This window comes from Castor canadensis, chromosome 5, assembly GCF_047511655.1.
Source record: "Castor canadensis chromosome 5, mCasCan1.hap1v2, whole genome shotgun sequence".
NCBI classification, from domain to species: Eukaryota; Metazoa; Chordata; class Mammalia; order Rodentia; family Castoridae; genus Castor; species Castor canadensis.
The window spans coordinates 91,655,125-91,678,169 of NC_133390.1; the positions used below are offsets into that span (position 1 = coordinate 91,655,125).

At 38.5% G+C, this 23,045-nt stretch overlaps 1 long non-coding RNA gene across 1 annotated transcript in view; it reads right to left on the reverse strand.

Moving 5' to 3' along the window:
- LOC141423085 (uncharacterized) overlaps positions 1-13,357 on the reverse strand; it is a 110,979-nt gene extending 97,622 nt beyond the window's left edge. Inside the window, exon 1 of the long non-coding RNA XR_012447740.1 lies at positions 13,226-13,357. This is a non-coding gene — a long non-coding RNA (uncharacterized lncRNA). The remainder of the gene's footprint in view (positions 1-13,225) is intronic.
- Positions 13,358-23,045: the final 9,688 nt, after the last annotated feature.

Consider the following 23,045-nt stretch of genomic DNA (forward strand, 5'->3'; position numbering starts at 1 on the left):
TCTGGGCTTCACTCCATGGAATGACTTTAGTGGAGTGTGTTTTTGTGTGTGTGTGTGTGTATGTGTCTGTGTGTGTGATGTGGCTCCTGAGGGAGACTCCCATAGGGAAGCAGAGGAAGGCATTCTACAGAACCTCGCTAGTCTCCAACTATATATGTATGCACACTGCTGATGCTCACACACAGAAAAGCTCAAGAGGCTCAGTGATCCACAGAGGAATCAGAGCTTACTGTACAAGGGCTACAAGGAGAGGGCTTACGTGAAATTTTGGCCTGCCATCAGACCCTAGAAACTGCCAAACCCTAAGTAAACAGTGTTTACTACATATGAGTCTCTGTTTTCCCCTTTCCTAACCCAGAATCATCCTTCTTTCCAAATCATAATAGCATCACTTCCTCAATTGTTTTGGACATAATTTTTTGCTCCAAAGTCAATCCTAGTTATCATTTATTTCTACCATCCTCAATCATTCATTGATAAATATTTCCAGAGCACCTACCACATGGCTCACTGAGCTGAGTTTGGAAGACATAATGAGGAACAAGATGGCTCTGCTTTATATTCATTAAGGGTAGAAAGAAAGAATGAACACACTGAAGTGTAGGAAATGAGGACCCTCCATCAACTTCTTGATACAAAATGGCATAGTTAAAAATATATCTCACAGGGAAAAACATTGGTAAAAGCTGATGCAAAGGTTCCAGGGAGAGGCAAAATTTATGTCAGAACTACAGGATGAGATTTTCCAAGCTCTCCAGTGCAGCAATAGCATTCACTCCTCCCACCTAACCACCTCCCACTCTCGTGCCAATTTCAATTTTAACCTTTCCATCTCCTCCTCCTGCCCCAGATAATGGCAACCTTTGTATTCTTCCTTCTCAGCAATCCTTTTCTCTCCCTGTGGTCTAGAGGGGGTCACTGAGCTGGGGGTGGAGAAAATAGAGGACATTTTTTACTTTGCATTTCCAAAACTGATTCATGATATTAGCAGAGGCAAGCATTTGAGAAAAAATTTTAAAAAGGAGGGGGTGGAGGACACCTTGGGATATTCTGAAAATTAGACTGAATTATAAAAGCAAAATCCTGGAAAACCCAGAACAAAGGATTCATAGAATAGAAAAGATCTCAGGGAAAAGCGGCTGTCAGAGCCATTTTCCTCCTGTCGGGAGAAGGTAAAAATGTCCTATGATATGAGGACCTGAAAAGTGGGTGGCACACTGCCCTCCCAGCTCTGAATTGAGACCCATGGACCACAGTTGTGCCCAAACCAGACCAGCAGTCACTGGCTGAGAGTGGGGATCTTCAGAGAAGAGCCCATTTCCTGGCTTGTTACCAGGTGCTTCAGTCACTGCACAGCTCACAACAAACCCAGAATCTCATGCCATTGATTCCCAGCCTTTGGTTCAAAGGGTTACAAGAGGGATGCAGGTGGCAGAGCCCCAGAACAGTTCCCAAAGGTATGACTTCCACACTATAATGCTCGAAAAGCAGCTAAGAGTTCCCAGGAGACACATCTTCTCCCCCCCAACCCTCCACCCTGCCACAGTGCCCAATAAAGAGTCACAGAAGTGGCCAAGAAGACAGGTGATGGCTTGGTTATGGGACAGAGGATATGGATTGCTTCAACCTTTCAAGGACGGAAGACCAAAAAGACCAAAGATCAAATGGAATGAGATCCCTCTGTGGGAACCAGGGACATCAGAAAGTCAGGGATCCCTGTCTCTCATGCCATGTCAGAAACTTAGGGACAGAAGAAGGAAAGGAAGAACAATCCTATTAACTGAATTTTAGACCAAACTTAGATTTTTTTAGTTTTAAACTAGAAGTGAATGTTACCAAAGTGACAACATTAAGTTTTCCATTAAAAGCAGAAATAGAAACTAAAGAGTAAAATTCAATTACAAAGAAATTTTACCTTTGCATATGCAAGCTTATGTGCCTTTGAAAGCTTACTACTTTCAAAACTCCTAACTCTTTATTGGCACAGAGATATTTTCCAAGCAAATTTATTAACAATGGAAGATCAGACCAAATTTCAAGAGACAGACCATAAATCCAAATTACCTTCTTTCTCAATTCTCTGAAAAAAAAAATCACAATAAACTTCTATACAAAGATAGTAAGCAATGAGTCACCTACACAAGGCTTTCCTAATGAGATCCTACTCTGATTAATGAATTCAGACAAAGTCCATGACAGGTTTTTCTCATTGTAAATTTTTGTCACAAATGAATAATCCTTTGCAATTTCTAATAGAGTTGCTAATAGGAATGCTAGAAGCCAAATAGACAGAGTGGCACGTGGTTACCTAGTAGATTTCCCAAAAGGGGTTTGTGAAGCTGAATGGTCACAGCATGAGCTCTGTAGTCAGGGACCCAAGTGCCAAGTCCAGTTCCATACTCACACACACAACAGAAAGGACAAATCTCAGATGCAGGAGAAGGGCAAGTGTGAGAAGCTGAAGTCAATGGGTTACATGCTATACGATTCCATATATGACACTCTGGAAAAAGCAAAATTATAGGCACAAAAACAGAGCAGGAGTTGTTGGACCTGGGAGCAAGGGTGGGGCCTGACTGGAATGTGGGGAGGAAGGATGTAGGGGCAAGTGATGGAACTGTGGGTGAATCTTGATTGTCATTTGTTATTTGTCAAAACTCATAGAAATATATAGTGAAAAGAGCAAATTTTACTAGATGTAAATTTAAAAAATTATTTTCATTAAATTTCCATTTTGCCATTTAATGATCAAATGATCTTACCCTAGTTACTAAATCTCTTTGTGCTTCCATTTCTTTACCTTAAGAGATAAACTACAGCACCCTCATCACAGGACCCTCATGAGGATTAAATAAGTTAATGTGAACAAGACACTTAGAGTCTACCACCATTGAAGGCCTTAGTAATAATTATCATCATCATCTGCATCCTTGTGCTTGGTCTGTGTGAGGTGTAGTGTCTTCTGTTGGGCCCTGATGCCTTCTTCACCTGTTTACCCATCCCCCACATGCCGGGCAGATTGGCTGTCATGCTATTTTCCTCTCTAGGAGTTCCCCTCCAGTACAGTACACCAGCCATTCATTAGCTACTGGTGGCCCCCAGGAAAGGGTGTAACCTTGAGATGATGTGGAGATATAAAGGCCAGCCACCTTGCAGAGATTTGGGACAACTCTGAACGGCCCTCTCAGCTCCAGAATTCCATGTAGGATTGATTTGAATCCATGTAGCATTGGACTACAACCACATTGCAGGTCAAGCACTGCCCATCTATGAGCTCTTCTTCATAGGCAATAAAGAGAATAAGTATGTGGAAACTGAAGCTAGGTGGCTTGGATTCATCTTCTGGAATAGCTATAGGGAACTTGATGTCACTTGCTCCCTGTCCTGTTTTCCCCATGGGATTCTAGCAAGGATGACATAAACTAACATAAAACACATTTGACAACACCTGGCATGCAGGGAACACTGAGTTGTTACCAGCTCCCACAGTGATCCCAACTTCATCCCATGTTCTGTGACCAACATTGTCTCATATCTCATTTTCTCCTAGCTTATTCCACAACGTTATTTTTATTTTTATTTTTATTTTCTTCTGTGCTTTATCTAATCTATCAGTCCTGTTCCTTTCAGTCTGGGATACAAGGAAATTAAATATTTGCTCAGGATCACACAGCCAGACTGGGTAAGGCCTATTTACTTTCTAAACTTGGGCTTTTCTCATTACAGACACAAGTTTTATAAGGACCTGTTGAAAAGTTTCTCCTCATGAATATTATTTAACTTTATATAGCACATATGATATAGATCTTAGTAAGGAGAAAATAATTATCTAAAAATTGAAAGAACATTAAAGGATAGTAATACCCCTTTGCCTCAATGCTAGACTCCTTTCTGCATTTCTAAGAACTCTTTGGTTGTCTGCCTCTGAATATTTTCAGAGATAAGAATCTCACAGCTTGGCTTTGTAACAACCCCTTCCTTAGGAGGCAGCTATGATGTTAAATCACTTTTCCTAACTCTCGCTTTCCCCCCATTAGTCCTACTAGCTTATGGAGCCACACCAAAGAAATGTTTCATCCATGCCCTAGCGTTCTAAATACTGGAAAACATTCGTTATTTGCTTCCAAGCTAAACAATGCAGATGTCTGCAACTCTCTATTTTGCTCTTTCATACACAGTTCCAGCTCAAAGATAAAAAGTATTGGCTTTCACTCTAGGGAGCACACAAGGATTCTTTGGGTGGAATTCATGGGATCTTCTTTGAACCAGCCCTGAGGACCACGAACTACCCAGGAATACAATGTCAGTGAACAGAAGTCAGTAAGAAAAGAATACTTAAAAAAAATTTTTTTAATCATTTAAGGAAAGCATTTTTAAAAAACTAAAAGAAATTCATATGCTAGAAAGAAAAGTGCAAGGGAAAATAATAAGGTTCTGAGGCTGGAGAGAAAATGGGGGACACCAGACCTTGTAAGTCATGTTAGAGAATTTGGACTTCATCCTGAGGACAATGGGGAGTCACTGACTGATGTTAAACAAGAGAGTGACATGATCAGATCTGCATTTTACAAAGATCATAGACAAAGAGTCTTCTGGAGACTTGTGTTTTGAAAGGGAATAGGAATAACTGACCTCAAAGATCCCATCTGAAGCAGTCTTTGGTTCTATTACTTAACTGATCCAGACACCTAAAGAAGGTTACATTTTTCTAGATGGATTTAAGATTTTCTTTTTCTCATAAAATTGTTTAGGTTCCTCACTCCCTTTGAGTGTGTGCTGGTATGTGGGTGGGTGGGTGTTGGCACTGAGGAGGGGGCGTTAGTGTAGCTAATATCACAGCATCCTTGCATGTCATGGTAGAATAGATTTTTACTGTTGCTACATTCTTCTTGCTCAGCAAGCAAGGCTGCTGGGAACTGGAACAATCAGTGAGCCTAACTCCTGTAACACACAAGTGCTACCTACCAATACTGAAAGCATCAAGGAAGATGCTCAAACAAAAGTTTGAGAGGCTTGATTAAATTTTCATTTTTATGAAGCATCACATCCGAAAGAAATGTAACAGATGATTGGGTGGCAAATTCAGGATTCTGCACGCCACTGGTTAAGAAGAGTTATTCATAACATGCAAATAAAGACGACAAAGGATGACAGTATGCCACTTCGGATTACAGTGAAACAGTGTTTAATGGGCCCACACAAGGATTACCTAATTTTCTAAAATAATCTACCATTGTTCGGCACTGCTATTTAAAATATAAATGAAGGACTCAGGCTTTGGAAAGTTACAGGTTAATTTACAGAAAGTATCTTTTCTGTCCGAGAGAAAAGAATAGTCCCAAATTCTATAGTTTATTGTACTATAAACTATTGGAGATCAAGCAATTTGCTAACAATCTAACTTAGCATTCCTTTATTAAGTTGCCCAAAATACTCAGCTCCTCAAATGTTCTTTGAACCAGCTTTAAGATGAGGGGGTGGGGGCAGTGGGGAGAAATGAACCAATCCTTGTATGCACATATGAATAATAAAAGAAAAATGAAAAGAAAAAAAAAAGATTTTATTTCTCTCATCAATTGATGAGTTGAACAGTATATTTGACTCATGTTTATACTGTATTTATATGAGTCCTGTCTTAACTTTGAAAAATTATACTTTGACATTCTTAGCACTATGTTATTCGGTATTTTTCTTCACTGTAGGCTGTCCTGATGCTGTGTTTTAAGGCCTAAATATTGAAGGCTAAATTTTTTTTCCAATAGTAGTTCTTTCTTTTCCTTTCTCCCGTTTTTCAATGTTGATATCAATTAGAGCAGGCTGGGCCAACTGGTATATCCTTGCTTCTGACATCTTTGAAAACAGCAATATATATGAGAGAATATTTATACCTAAGGCAGAAGAAAAGTAGATACATATTTTTTCCTCTCAACCTCTCCATTTTTACTGCTGAAAATTCTCCCAAGGCAATATGTGTCTTTAGAGATAGAGAGCTCTCTCTCTCTCTCTCTCTCTCTCTCTCTCTGTCTCCTCTCTCTCTCACACACACACATACACCTCATAGAAATCTTCTAAGTTGTGAGGGAATTCTTGTCCATTTGAACAAATGCAATATATGTTTAAAACCAAATCAGAATGCCCCTTAATGTTTTGTGGATTAGCCGAGGTCTGGGACCGCACTTCTAAGCCTGTCCTGCAGCGTGTTTACACACCTATGCCGCTCCAACAAGGTGATGAAGCCCACACTGTGTATTACTATCAAGCTGTTCTTTAGGTGGTGGGTTTTTACAAAAACAGAAAAATCAATAGGAAAAATAAAAGACAACACAAGGAGAAATTTTCTCACTACCCTTGTGTCCTATGGAGAGTCGTCATGCTTTGCAATGAAAATAACTAGTGTTATATACATGATTCATCACCTGAAAACTGGATTTTCTACACCATTTTGAGATGGTTGGGTGTTCTTGCATTTATAAAAAAAGGTTTTGTCCCTTAAACACCACATTAAAAGTACAGCAAGGAAATGAGCAACCGTGGTTCATTACCATCATGCTAATTCACAGTTAAATTGCTCATTTTATCTAAAGCCATTTAGAATCACTTGGTCTTCTTAAAGTATCTTAGCTGGCTTTGTGCAGCTTCTTGAAAATACAATATTGGTTCTAATAATTCAGATTTGAAATTATTTGAGTTGTTAGCATAAATTTCATTTTATTTTATGCCAAAGGCATTTCCTGTTTCAAAAGCATTCATCCAATAAGTATTGTGCTAGTCTTTTTCTGCCTTTTAAAGGACCTGACAACTTGAACAGCTGTCATCAAGGTACATTATGACACAAAGTACAGTCCTCAAACGTGGATTGTACAGAGACTACCATTAATATTCAGTGTGAGTCTTTTGTATTAAGCTGCTTCCTGAATCTCTCTCTGACAGATGCTGCCAGGCCAAAGAGCCTCCCACAGCTGCAGCTCCAGACAAATCCAAGTAGCTGTGTGCTCTTCTCTGGCAGTTGTCTGAGTCCCTGTGACAGCACCTACAGTTCTGCTGCCAGGCTTGAAGGAGCATGGTGGTTATGGCCATGTGCATGGGAGGATTTGGAGGGGGCTGGGCTCTACATACTGCTGAGCCAGAATCACCCTGAGTCTGGGGTTGGAGCACCCAGCACAGCAGCAGCTGGGGTGGGGAGGAAGAGGGAAGAATTGCCTGGTGCCTGAAAGTAATTTGAATGGTGAGAAGTACTTTCCTCTTTTCTTGATTTTGTTATTTCATTTGTTGACTTAATAACTTCAGCCCCACCTCATTTCAAAAACAACTACAGGAGGCTTGGAGTACTTAAAGCAGTGCCCCGCTAAACAAACACCCAGGAAATCATTTGCTTCTCTCTGCTCTAGATCTGTTTTTAGCTTCCAAACAATGAAGCAGGAGCACACAGCTCTCTCCCGGTCCCCCCAGGCTGAGCCTGCTCCCCCAGCAACGACCAACCCACAGTGAGGAAGGGAGGGACAAAGAAGGGAAATTCAGGTAACCTTTCATTCATTTATTTATTTATTTATTTATTTATTTATTTGCAGTACTGGAGTTTGAACTCTGAGTCTCATGTTTGTAAAACAGAAACTCTACCACATGAGCCACTCCACCACATGAGCCACTCCACCACATGAGCCACTCCACCAGCCTTAAGGTAACCTTTTTTAGGATCCAGATGATAGCTTTATTTCTGCTAACACAGAGAATGGGCCAAAAGAAGTGGGGGCTCCATAGTCCTTCCAAGTGCATCCTCCTGCCCTGATGTACACAGGCCCTCTCAGGTCACTTACAAGGAAAGTTACAGATTTTCTTTCTAGGGGAGCTCAAGATTCTTATTCATGAAACAAGAGAGGAGTAGAAAGTGAGAGGGAAACAAGCTGAGCTACCTCTTGAGAATGGGTGCAAAGACAGCAAATTGCATGCTTAGAGAGCACAGTGTACAACACACAAATTTAAGGGAATTTGGGTCAATATCTATGGTGTCTAAGAGGAGTGTGGGCAGGGGAAGGCTTTTGTAAAGCTGCAGAAAAAAAAATAGAATTATTTTGTGAATTCAGCCAGTGTTGGCTTAGCACTTCTATGTGCTAGGAGCTCAGAACACAAAAATGAGCAATAATAAGGCCTGGCCCCTTCCTTTAAACAGTTCACTAATAGATGGATTTGTCAATGGAATGGAACTATGTTGAACTTGGGCTATGTTCTACAGTGACCATATATGACAAAAATTAGAACAAATCCTATGCAAAATTTCATTTGAAAATCCTTTAAGAAAGGAGCTGGGATTTTCTCTGAGTAGATAATGGTTCTTTGGGCCTCTGGTAAAGCAGTTAGCTGTCTTGTGTTCAGGTTCATGCTGTGAAAGAGTAAAACATTTAAACACCACCTGGAGAGATATACACCAACAAAAGACCAAGAAACACAGCCAACATAGATGTAGGAGATTTACATCTTCCAACATCACCCACTTCTTTTTCAGTAGACTTACACTTTTTCCATAGTGTTGTCTTCTTTGATCTTGCTCTGCCTCCTTCTTCATCATTTTTCCCCCCTGGTACTAGTGATAGAACCCAGGGTCTCATGAATTCTAGGCAAGTGCTCTCCCATTGAATTACAGCCCCAACCCTTTTTAAAAATTATTTTATTTTGAGACAGGATCTAGCTAATTTTCCTGGGCTGGCCTTGTTCTTGCCATCCTCCTGCCTCTGCCTCTCAATTACCTGAGATTATAAAAGTGTACCGCCATGCCCAGCTCTTCTCTGTCTTTTGATCTGACCCCTTCTCCTTGCCTTCTTCTTAGCCCCTATCCTCCTTTATCTTTGTTTTGTAGATCAAATTGTATAAATTAAGTGCATGAAGGTGCAACTGTTTTGGATCTCATGATAAATGCTTTAACAGTATAAAAATGAAACCCAAATATTATAGATGATTTTAATAGCATATGCAGGAGTAAACCTACTCTGAATTAATGAGTTGAGATATCTTAATTCCAAAGGAACACTATGATTGAGAACAACCAAGAACATTCCTGACTCATGCATCACCAGGGAGACTCAAGGCCTTGCTGAAGGTTCCACTCCACCCTCCCCATATTAGTGAGTTTGGACTCCCAAAACCAAGACGGTATAGCAGCACATCACTCCCATTATGTGCTGGGAATGAGTCTTCAGTTACTAAAATGCCATGTTTGAAAAAATATGCTAATTTAAAAAATATTTTCAGAATAATTTCAAGATTTAGATGATTTCAATCATCTTGATTTAAAATCAACAGTGCATTAAAACCCCAAGAGAATGAAAAATTCTGCCTGGAGGGTAAGGAAAGGCACCAAAGAATATACAGCTTTTGAACTTAGCCTTGAAGGAATGGGTTGGAGAGGAGTAGAGGTAGGCAGCAGAGGAAATCATCAAAGGGGCTAGTAGAAAAACACAGACTATTCATTTGATGGAAATAAAATCACAAATAAACATGCTTGATCATGACCTTATTCCCACTCTTCTTATCCCCGATCTGTCATGCTTATCATTGTCAGAAGCACATCTTCATTCAACAACCTGTCCCAAGTAGGAAAAGCCCAAATGTCATATGATCTGTCCTACTCCACACTCCATGTTTCTGGTTCATTTAATAAACAATAAGACCCTATATTTAGTTATTCCAGCTAACGTGTTAAAATTAATATGATCTTAATGCTTCTCTTCTTCCATTAAGCTTTCCCTAGTCTGTCCTCTGCCATCTTTTCCCTCTACTGGTGTCCCAAGCACTTTGAAGCCCTAATATAACACTTGACATGTGCTGTCCTTACAATGTTTTGACCCCTATGTGTTTCCCCTACCGGTAAAAGTTCCCTTAGGCAGCAAGAACATACTCCTGTTCATATTCCACTAAGCCAAATTGGTCTTTTCACAAATAGAAACTTTGTGTGGAGTAGACAAGAAAGAATGAGGAGAGTTATTGTTTTATTAATCAGTAATGAATTAAAGGAAATACTGGCTACAAAACAAGACTCTTTCTCTAACTTTGTGCTATCCATATTTTATATAGCCTCTAGGTTCACTTTGCATTTTAGAGATGTGTGTTGGTAAAATTAGAAAGGTTTATTGCCCTAAATGTGGAACCTTCACAAAGGGTGTGGCTCCACTTTATAAAACCTCCTGGTTTTCTAATTCATTTTGTTCTTGGCAAAATGGATAAAAATTACTGTTGAAAAAGTTTAGCTGCTTCAGTTATCAATTAATCTTTACTGTGCAACACTACAACGATTTAAATGCAAATCAATTTAGAATATGTGGATATATTTTCTCTTTAAAATGTATAAGGAATTATAATATTATGGACCTATATTATTGTATGACTTCCAATTGGAAACAAGGTGGGGCAGACATAAAAATGTTAATGGGATCTTCACAAAATAAGATTCACTTAGCTGTACTATTTTTACCTAAAATATTTTTTCAATCTGAGAGCATAAGTTATTGGGTGATTAATTCACCCAATAAACCTGTATCAAATGCCTTACAGAAAGCTTTATGTTACACCTCAGCCTTATTCTTTTCTAACTAGAAAGGATGAATTTGTCTTAATGTCAATCTTTATCGCTTTAATGTTGATCTTATTTTTCAATCAGGATCTCCACATCTAAATTGTATAGCTAAAGACTGGCTCTAGTCTTTAATGACATGACTTTTTCTTTCCAGCAAAATCATTTTCTGAAATCAGGAACTTTCTCAGGATCTGTGAAGTAATTCATGGTCCCTCATTTGAAAAACCAATCTTAGAAATGACTGACATGTATTAGAAAAAGAGTAAAACTCTAAAATCCCAATTCTGGCAAAGATACAATGATTCTGTTAATCTCATTCATTGTTGGTGGCAGTTATATTATAACTGATTAAGCTTTTTGAAGAGCAACATTGGATATCAAGAGCCACAAAAATGTCCAATATAGCTGCATGTTCTGTTTCTTAGGTGAAATTAACCTGCAGATTTTTAATAAGGATCACTAAAGTCATATTTACCATGTGGGCTTTGGCTTTGCCCCCAGAAAACAGAACATTTCATTGAGCTGTCACAAAACAGTTGCTTGTAGGGAAGTAGAAAAAAATGGATTACTATATTCAGTGGATCAGGGTAAAGCTATTCAACCAGTATTTATTGAATTATTGATTGTTTATATGCAGCCTCATTCTCAAAAGAATTTTAAGTTGATTTCAGAGATATATAAAGTATAAAAACATTTTTAAAATAATAAATGAAAAAACTAAGATTAACCAAAAATGAGGATGGGAAAGTAAGTTAAAGCCAAAACCAAGTTGAGCACAGTACAGAAGACCCTTCAACTTTGAACTAAAGTACTTAGCAGCCATGTATAAGGAGAAAATATTCACAGTGTGTATGAAAAAAGTGATCTATTTACTGGAATAACCACAGCCTTCCCTGATACTAAGTCCTGGAATTTACCCGTGGATCAGAGAGGCCTAGACCATGCCACATGGCCCTGCTCTGACACTGTGCACCCCACTGTTTAGGAACAACAGCACCTCAGAGCCCTGAGCCTTGGGTCCACCTGCTCTTTCACAGGAAACTGTGAGTCAAATTCAAACTTCAAGCTCATTGAGAAGTGAAGTCCCTTGTCTCCTCCCTGCCCCCATGGCATCTTGAAATTTCCATGTCATTGAAGTAAAAAGAACTACTGTACATACTGGCCCTGACTGCCTTGGTAGCTGGAGGTATGACCTCTGCCATATTAAAGTCAGTAAACTAAATGTATAACACATGAAGAACATTATTCAAGGAGTTATTTATTTTCTGTCTTTCAAGGGTATCTTGGGACTGGAGGTATGGCTCAAACAGTAGAGCATCTGCTTTATAAGCACAAAGCCCTCAGTTCAAACTCTAGCCCCAAGAAGAAACAAAATCCTAGCTTAAGAAGTTATAAAGAGATGGTGGAAGTACCAATCTAAAAACATACAGATTCTTCCAGCCCCATCTCATCTCTGATACAAATGCCCTTTGTTATCCACATGTGATTTCCTTTGGAAGGTGCTATTTAATCCCTAATCTACAAATCCAGGAATAAGAAACAGTTGTCCAGTTTGTGGTTCTCCAAAGTAAACCATGGTAAGAAGCAGAGCAGGTTGCTGGAATGAAATAAATGTTCTAAGCCTTGGGCTCTGAGGAGAAGGGCCTGGCAGGCTTTACTGTGAGAGGAAATTTAAGTCTATGACATGAAGGTGTCATTGGTGGTGAGCTGTGAGGTAGGATGGACTACCCCATAGATTTAGAACATCCCTGGTGAATGTGGTTGCTTGGTCACTCCATGGACTAAAACAAGTCACTTATTTATTCTCTTCAGTTTCCTCATCTGCAAATTGTAAGTGATAACACTCAGCAGATGCATTATAAAAATGAAATAATCAAATATGGAAAACAACTAGGAATAAGTACTTAGCTCAGGGTAAGTGCTCAGTAAATAGTAAAATTAAGGTTTTCTAGACAAAAGTGAGACATGAATAAGCTTCAACTGCAGTTGAAAAGGTTGTGGTATGATTAAATGATAGCTTCATAGCTAAGTAAAGAGAGGAACAAATTATGCCTTCTACCTGCTTAATTACCACTGTATACTGATGCTTTTCATTCTCTTCATCTCGTTTCCCCTAATGTTAGCATCCTATATCACTATAATACAATTACAAAACAAGAAATCAATAAATACTTTGAATTATTTGAATATCTATTTTTAAATGGAATCCATCTATCTAGGATTATTTCTTTCAGAAAACATAAAACAGAGAAATAAAAGTCCCTTTGACTCTTACACTCCTAGTATCTGAATGCCAAAAAGTATTTTTGTGAGGAAAAAGCAATTCCTTACATTAAAGTGGTAGCTTTCATACAAACCCACAAGGCAGGTTGCATAACTGTCATACCAAAATGTAGGAGCCAAGTATTTGATCCTTTGTATTCATCAGATTTGGGGCTCAAAATTCATGGTGAAGAAATGAACTTCATCTCATTGGGCAAACCAGGATTTACAACAACAAAATATAAGGTGCAAATTATGTAGACTATGAATTATTCTTTCTATAGTGAGCAAAGACATTTTTCATATCATAGCTGTTTGTTATCAGTATCTTTATATACTGCATAGACATTTGTCACACCCCCACTGATTTTGTGAAGAGTCAGTAAGTCAGGGAGTTACCTAATTTGTGTCAAGAACAAGGAAGAGCTGTGTCAACAACAGCATGTTTTTCCATTCCAGTGACAGGTTAGCACTCCAACTGTTGCTGATCCATTGGAATTTCCTGCTTTGTCATTCACTGAAATGTTTTCTCCTTTCTGTGGAAATAATAAATTGGAATCAGTGAGGCAAGGTAAGGCATGACATGTTGTGACAACAAACAGCATCTGAAATAATTTTCCATGGTGCACTACGGATATAGTAAAGAATCCATCTATCAGGGCTCAAGAGAACCAGATATTTCTTAAGATTCACCCAAATAGTTAGAATTTAAAATCATTAGACTTTGGCCACCTGATAAAATATATTATGCTCAGTTAAGTTTGGTCATATCTTAAAGATTTTTGGTCCTGAATGAGATGAAGGATGGCTTTCTGTTAACCAAAATGAATATTTTCCAACATTCTAGAGAAATAGCTGTTCTGTCCATGTGTCTTTTTTCTTCTTGCTCTTTCTTCCACCTAGTCTTCTATTTACTTTTTTCCATCTCTATGGTTGCCCTGGGTCCCAAACACTCTGCAAGACACCATGACTGTGACTGAAAACCTCATATGTACTGGCCCACCATAATGTACTAAGGAGAGTGGAAGCAGTGGAGCTCCTCCATATGAAGTTCAGTGTAAAAGAGCAAACATTGTCCTGGAAACAGAAGAGCTGTGACTTGTTTCTTTTCTACCACTTACCTGTTATGAACTTACATGCAAAGGCTTCAAAATTGAAAGTGAGGTATTGGTTGCTTTTTCTGAAAAATAAGGATGATGATACCCCTCCATCTGAAGCTCATATCTTGAGATCTTCACAGTTATAATCAGAAGGACTGCCCTACAACCTCCTTGTCTTTGTGCTGACCTTGGACACTGGATGTTGTTCTATGAAGTAAAAACCAGTTGTGTCTGTGATCAACCACTTTAGTCATCATCTGACTAAGCATGTGCTTCCATAAGCACCCTTTAGTCAAGAGCTTGTTGACAGCATATCTAACAGTAACTTAGGTACATGGAATTCATTTTCTTGGAATGACTCTTCAATATTTCTGCCAAAAGAAAATAATTTAGAAACATTTTTTTCCTCTGAGAATTTTCTTTATGTAAATTCTATCCTGCAGTCAAACTTGACTTTCTTTAACATTCTGTGAGAATACATTTTTAATATATTTTATATAGTTGTTTCCCAATTATTAATTTGATAGATTACTCAGAGCAAAAATGGAGCTTCTAACACTCATTAAATTTTAATAGAGTACCTAATGTTGTTATATAATACTCAACAAATATGAAACACAGTTTCTAATTTCAAAAACTTAACAACCCTTTCAAAGAGATTAAAAATTCATTAGATTTCAGAATGAGAAAGATTTACAAATCCATCATTTTATAGATGGAAACAAGAAACTATTAAAGACAACAAAATAGAGGGAGGAAAGGATGGTTTGACCACCAGGCAATTCATTAAATTGCCTTCCCTGCTTTCCAAATTGGCAAAGGCCTGTTGACTCACATATGGAAAAATCCAGACAAATCTCCAGCAATCACATTATACTGCAAAGATTGTCAGCTGAAGCAATTGTGATATGCCCTAGTGTGAGTCTCATGTAGCTGGATATCAAAAAGGCAGAGTTTGTCTAAGAAGGTCTGCTGCTTGCCTTCTAGCACTTAATGCACATAATGGATGGAGGAAGGATGAAGCAAACACTGATGCAGAGGGGTTTTAGATCATCTCATTAAGGCAAGTCCAGAGACAGCTGTGGAATGGGATACCTGGACCACAAAGTCAGCTATCATCTTAAAGATGATGTGAGTGGAGCTTTGTCATTTTGTTGTTTTTGTTTTTTCACACATGGCTGGCAATAACTATGCAATGTAGTCAATTTGTGATGAAAGTATTAAACAATATTGTCTGTTATAAGCAGGCAAATGTCTGTATAAACTTTGTATTATAAAGTTGCTAAAATGTGCATGTGGTTACTTTTTAATATTCCCAAGACTAGTACAAAAGGAAAATGGAGAGCTGATAATTTCCCACAGAAATAATTGTTTTTTAATTGCACATGGGTACAGTGACACAAGAGGAGAGAAAGTGGAGAGACTGATAGATGAAAGAATACTGGAGTGGGATTGACATGATGAGTCATAGTTTAGTTAGTAAAAGGAAAGAAATATAGCTGGGCTAGAAGATGAGAGGCCAACATCCATAGAGCAAAAATTAAGCATTAAACTCATGGCAACAGTCTTGGGTTCAAGAGATGCTGAGAAGTTTCCTTGGTTAGGGAGGGAGACAACAATATAGGCACTGATGGGAACAACATTCAAGAAATTGAAAAGTACACAACGCTTCATGGTCCACGACATTTGTTGCTAGCCTTCTGGCTAATGCGTGAGATTTCTTTGATTTTAACATTTGGGCTTTGGCTTCAATGCTTAATTAAGCACTTATTGTAGACAGATAGGAAAAAGATAAGTAGTCCTATTTCGGGGAGAACACCACCAAACCAGTAACCAGACAGATCTACTTAGACTTAGACATGCCATAACCTCTGAAGGTTAATTTTGTGTCAATTTGGCTAGGCTATGGTACTCAAATGTTTGGTCTTATTTTTTTAGACAATTACTCAACCACTTGCACCATACCACCAGTCCTCTTTCTATATGTATATTTTATATTTATACATACTGAAGGTCCCTGATTTAGCATGGTTTGACTTAGGATTTTTCAACTTTATGATGGTGTGAAAGTGGTACACATTGAGTAGAAACTATTTTAAATTTTGAGTTTTGGTCCTTTCTCAAGCAATAGGCAATACAATACTTTCTTATCATGCTGGGCAGTGGAAGCTGCCAGTCAGCCACACAATCACAAGGGTAAGCAACTGATACTCCACAGTGTACTGTGTTGCAAAACTATGATGATTGGTGGGTTAGGTGCATTAAATGCATTTTTAACTTATGATATTTTCAACATAAGAGTTGATGAGGGCATAATCTCATCATAGGTTGAAAAGCATCTGTATTTAGCCATGCATCACAGAGCAATGTTTCAGTCAACAATCAACCATATATACAACAATAATTCTATAAAATCATAATCTAGGTGTATATAGAGTATACCATCTAGGTTTGTGTAAATACACTCTATGATACTCATATAATGATGAAATCACCTAAGTACACTTTTCTCAGAATGTATGTATCCCTGCCATCAAGTGACACATGACTGTACATATAAACACACACACATACACACAGTCTATTGGTTTTGTTTCTCTGGAAAACCCTAGCTAATGCATACCCTTTTAGGATTTAGGTCCAGCACTTGAAAAGGAATTTATTTGAGTATAATAATTTAAGAGATTCTGGGCAAATAGAAACTTTTCATTAAATAACTTAAATTATATGTAAATAACATTATAGTTACATCAAAAATTTTGAACTAAGTTTTAAATTTAGGGTCCTAAGAATCCCACCTTATAGTCTGGTTATCTTTTTGATTCCCCCAACTCTGGTGTTGGATGCCTATACCTAGCCATTATATTTGTCAAGGTTTTGCTACCACTCCAGAAAGTCCTTACACATGCCCTCTGAATACCTTCCCTTTCTTGACTATTCTTTTCTTAGAAAAGAGCACATCTCGGTGAAAAGAGCATATTTTAGTGAAAAGAGCAAGGACTTTAAAAAATTTTTTTAAATGATTTGAGTGTGAAGCAAACACTAGCAGTGTGACCTTGTCCAAGTTACTTAATCTCTCTGGTTTTCAGTTTCTTTATCTCTCAAGAACTTCATAGAGTCACTGTAGATTAAACAGATAACAAACATCATGACCATACTGTCCATGTGGGAAGAGACTGCCTTCCATGTGAAGCAACCAACCCCTGATAAACAAGAAAACTTGTGTCTTTATGTAGTTTCTTGGTTTCCTCATTTTAAAAGTTCCAGATAATAAAAATATTAAATGTGCCATTTAAGAAGCAATATCTCTGTTATCCTTAGAAGCTGAAAAAAAAAAAGTCAAAGAACTATATTATCTAAGGTAGCCTACCTTGCATAACAAATAACCCCCAACTTAGAGTAGCTTAGCACAATAAATTTTGTCACTTGTTCACCTCCCATCCCAGTGTGGGATGATGGGGGTTCTGTACCATAGAGTCATTCAAGGACCCAGAAACCTTCTATCTTGTGGTTCTACCCTCCCCTTGGCCTCTTGGTTCTCTCTTTTGTGCCAGTGATGAGGAAGAAAGGCAGAGCCAGGAGAATGATGGTCATCCAAGGAAACTTTCATGGTCCTTGCCACAAGTGGCACAGGTCACCCTAGCTCACATCTGACTGCCAAGAACTCCACACATAGTCTCACCTGGAAAATGTAGCACTGTCATGTCTCCAGGGAGAAAAAAAGCCGCTGAACTTGGGCACTCGTATCTGTCTTAGGAGACAGAAAAGGCCATTCAATTAGATTTTTCATGGTTTTATTTTTGTTTTACTAATATGGGATTGACCTCAGGGCCTTGCACTTGCTAGGCAAGTGTTCTATCACTTGAGCCAGTCCTTTTAGCTTTTATCTTGTTTTTCTTGTACTAACTGCCCAAACTGACCTCCTCCTGTGATTTTCTTACCCCCCATCTCCCACTTACTTAGTTTGTTCTTAACTGTTTGCTTTCCATTGTTTGCCCATAGGTTTTTATCTGTTTTCAGACCTTTGCTCTTTACATAAAATACTAGGAGCTTAGATTTCTTTATTAATATAACCTAACAATGGGTTAAGGTGAAGACCAGAAGTCCCTCACCTACAGTAGAAAGAAAAGACAGCTGGTAAGAAGGAAGAAGAACAACAGAAAAACTCAGAGTTCAAAAGAAAATGATGAAGTTTCTCACTGCACCATCAAGATCATCAAAAGGCTGGGCAATGCTCAGAGCCAAGTATTAGAGATGCTAGCTTCTGTGATGACATTACCTTGCAGGGCCCATTAGTCCCCCACACTCTTTGAGATTTTTAAGTTCCACATTGAGAAACATTAGTGTTAGCCAGAGCTTCACAGAACTTCTGGAGGGGCTGGCGGAAAAGTGATTTCCTTCCCATTTTCTTAGTTTAAACTCCTCAGAGAGGTTAAGGTGGAAACAAGCATGATACAGAGGCAGGAATGGTGACCTGCGCCTCTAGTCCCAGCCACATGGAGGAAGGAGGATCAGTTGAGCCCAGGAGTTCAAGATCAGCCTGGGTAATATAGTAGGATCCTGCTGCAAACTAAAAACAAACACACACACATAAAGGGAAAAAAAAAAAGAACAGCCAAGTGCCAGTGGTTCACACCTGTAATCCTAGCTATTCAAGAGGCAGAGATCAGGAAAATAGCAGTTAGAAGCCAATCCTGGAGAATAGTTCCTGAAACCCCATCTTGAAAAAAAAGGGCTGGTGGAGTGGTAGAGCACCTCCAAGCAAGCTTGAGGCATTCAAACTCCAGTGCTGCAAAAACAGGGCCAACTTCTGAGCTTACCACCTCCTTCCCTTCTTCCAATCCTAACCCATATTCATTGTTCATGTAAAATCCTGGGTCTTCTCTTACACTTGTCTTAGGTACACTGTCCAACCCTGTCCAGGCAGAGATTCTCACCCTAACAAATACAGCCATCTACAAGTGTGGTATTTGTGGATGGCTTTATTTCCCCCATACTCCCCTCACAAAACTTTCAGCTTTCCACTAGATGATTACAATGCCAGGAGAGGCCGGGTTAGTCAAGCATTGGGGTGAGGCACTGGAGGCTCACAAAAAGTACAGCTATGATCTGACAGCACTGATAATCAAAGGCACTATCCATTAAGTGATCGCTAGGGCTAGGGACTTTATATACATTACGTCATTCATCTCACCACAACCCAGCAGTATCATTAAGGTCGTAGTAATTAAATGAGACTGGTCAGCTGCCAGGCTTAGCAAAGGGCCTGACATACAGGAAGAATGTGATAAATATTAGTTATTCCTACTTTCACGCAAAAAAAAAAAAATACTCACCATGCAATGCTAGGTAGGCACTAGGGAAGGACCTGGTAGTATGGAAAAGAAACACCTAGAGTCCCAAATGCCTTTGAGAGAAGGTTCTCACCCAGATCAGGGACACACTGGGGGGCTTCAGAGAGCCAGAAACAAGAACTAGGTACCTGACAGAGGGGAGAAGAGAGGAAAAAGAATGGCACTACCATGAAAAAAATTCTTTTTGGCTTGCTTCCCAGATTTCTCAGGGCCTGTTCTATTCCAAGATGTGAGAAAGAGCTGAGTGGCTGAAACAGTGAGGGACAATGCCAGCCAGAGTCAAAAGGTCAGCACCATTTCTAGGCATCATGAGGTTTGTCCATCTGTCCCACCAGCCCATGTCCTGGCTGGCGGTGTGGCTAATAGACTGAGCTGTTTGGTTCCTATGAGCCCATAAGGAGAACTTACAAGTGAAGTGACATGCTCAATGTCATCATAAAAGGACAAAGATCATACAAAGATCTAAAAATATACCTTTTCCTTCTAACACCTCCTACATGGACTGAAATAGTTTTTTTTTAAGTAAAAAATGTAATTCAAAGTTTTCTTAAGGTGCGAAAAATCATCTATATCTCATTTCTTTGATATACATGCTGAGAAGTACTAGTCCTCTTTGCCCAACCAACATTAAGGACAAATAAACCTCACTGTATCTGAAACTTTTAAGAAAAACAATGAAGTTAATATAATTTCCCTTCAGGGGACATTTTATCCTGGGGATATATTTCTATACTAAATACATAGTAATTATCAAAGAAAACAGATAATATTAGGCAGATTCCCACCTGGCCTCTATCTTTGGAATGTTTGTGAGGCCACTAAAGCCTTCCGAGACATGACAATAGAGTAACAGCCACAAAACCAAACAGAGACCATATTCACTCCTAAGAATGTGTAAAGTGTGTGTGTGTGTGTGTGTGTGTGTGTGTGTGTGTGTGTAGTTAGAGGTGGGAATGAGGACTTTCTTTATCTTTTCTTTAATAAAATATTTTTGTTTCCCTCAGAACTCACCAGGAACCAGATCTGAGATTTATAGAAAGACTGAAGTACTAGCACTCAGCAGAATTATCCTGGGTCTGTACTGGGTGTAGCATAAGCAGCTGAAGTGCCCAGTTGCGCCTTCTTAGGGCTGCTAAACTTCGCTTTATAATCGTATTCAGAGGACTAGCATGCCTCTGTAGAATGTTGAGTGACTTGGAAAATACTTGGCTACCAGACAAGAAAGCAAAACAAAGCTAAGTGTGTAACGTTTAACAAAGGAACATTCAGAATCTTCCTTCTACGGAATGAAAGCAGTAAAGAACACCCTTCTCCCAAGTAAAAATTAAGAGAAAACATCCTGGAAAATAAATGCCAGAAGTCAATTACTATTAAGAAACATGAAATTTTAAACCATTCACTTTCATTTTGTTCTTCTAAACTGTGGTCCTTAATAATAACCTCTGAAAAATGTCGATTAATTTTCTTCTTTCTGCTTGGCTGGTATTTATGTACCAAAATGTTCTGATAGGAGAGAAATAAAGGCCTGAAAACTCAGAATACAAAAAAAAAAAAGTTTGAACTGGAGCTCATTTATATTTCAAAATTCTGAGGCAGATTACCTGGAAGGTATCCAAAACCTCAGAAGCCAAAAGTTCTGCCAAACATTTTTGGGCTTGGCAATCAGCAGTAGAATAGAGCCAGAACATTAAAGAAATCCTGTTCTGAATTCCCTTGAAGTTTCTAAGGCAAAGTTTAAGCAAAAATTACTTCCTTCAGAGACTCCTATGCATGGTAAGTTTCCATGTGTGCTTAAGGAAACAGCATAGTGGATTAGATACCTTGACTCAGAAAGAAAACACAACAAAAACAAATCTATATTTTCATTTCTTTCTAGACCTGTGTGGCTGTGTGTTCATAAAGCAGGAATCTATCTCTCATCTATTAGAAAGGAGTTGTTTACTGCCTCTTTGCTTTGTCATGGCTATATTATTTTTCAATAAGCATGTAATAGGAAACCCTATGAAGAAGGGCCACTTGGCACCATGTAAAGAAACAAAGATAAACAGACACTGCTTTCATAGGCTTAATGTGTAGTGGTGGGCAGGGGGAGAAGACACATTCCAGTAAATATTAAACAAGATGGGAAGCACAGGATCTCTTATGAAAAAATAAAATGAGATCAGTTGCTCTGGGTCTGGGTGTCCAGAAATGGGAAATGTTAATTAGAATCAAAAAGTCAGGGTTGATTTCAGAAAGGAAGGAGGAAGGAGAGCTGCCTCTAGAAGAGTATGCGAGCTTTGAACAAACTGGAGAAGGCCTTAGAGCATGGGCTTTCATATTGTACCTTGTTTGTTAAAATTCTCCTCTCTCTTTCTCTCTCTCTATCTTCTATCTCTCACTTTTGGCCTAGGTCATATTTAAGGGCAATTATATCCTGGAACCAAAACTGATTGCATGAGAACACACACACACACACACACACACACACACACACACATTTTTAATGACATTGGGGATTGAACTCAGAGCTTCAAGCTTGCTAGGCAAGCACTCTACCATTTGAGCAATACCCCCAGTCCTTTTGCTGTTTTAGCTTGTTTTCTCTATAAAGTCTTGTACATTTCCCAGACTGAAACCCTCCTACCTCCTCCTCCCCAAGTAGCTGGGATTACAGGTATGCTCCATTAAATCTGTCTACAACACATATTTCTTGTTCATACTTTAAATCAACTTAGACACAATCTCTCTATTCTATAATCATAGTTTAAATGCTTAAAATTATTGTTTCCATCTGAATTGTCTCAGGGTACCTTCTTCTTAAATTAACTTTACCAGGAGCAGATGAAATCTAGTGAGTGGTCTAGTGAAGCCATCTACTAATGGATACCAATATGAGAACAAAAGTATGAACTATTCAGCTACAAAAATAAGTACTTTCTCACTTCACCTGTGAAGGGTGCATATAACAAGAAATCATCTCTTTGGCACCATTGTGTTGTGTCACAATGAATCTATAAAAAGATCAAGATTCACTTACTTTATTCAACTCATTTAAACAACCATTTACTGAGAAGTTACTACTCCAAGGCATTTTCTATGGACAAGAGATGGCTGCCTGCAAGAATCTCATAGGCTGGAGGGATACACACAGCCACCACCAAGTCAGAGTAAGACAACAGAGCTGTATACAAGGACTCTTACAAGCAAAGTGACAAATCTGTCTGATGCTCACATTCTATTTTTTAAAATGAAGCTAGTTTCACATTGGCATATGTACATTCATAATTTATTATTTACTATTCTGTTACATAGTCTCAAAATGTTATTTAAGCTGTTTTGGATTTAGCCTTAAAGCTAATTTATTTTTATTAGAATTATTTTTACACCCCTTGCTAATATTGACAATATGACTTTTTACTTACCAGATTTAGATCTTAATGATACTTTGCACTTTCCAACAGACATACTTCCAAATACAAAGCTTTGCCACAATTGACTATATTTTAAAAATGTGCCACATACTTTGGAAGTAATTTTAAATATACACAGTAGAAAAGTATCCAGAAATGTTTTAGTCACAATGAAGTCATTCCAATATACAGTACTTTCCTACCTCCTTTGTCTAGCAAACTCCTACTCAGCTTTCATAACTCAACTCAGATATTACCTTTCCAAGTAAAGATCTCCTAGATTTCCCTCTATACTTTCACACTATTTTGTTGAAACTTATAACTCCATTGCTACAACCAAGTCTAAGACACCACTACCCCGTTCCTTAATTTT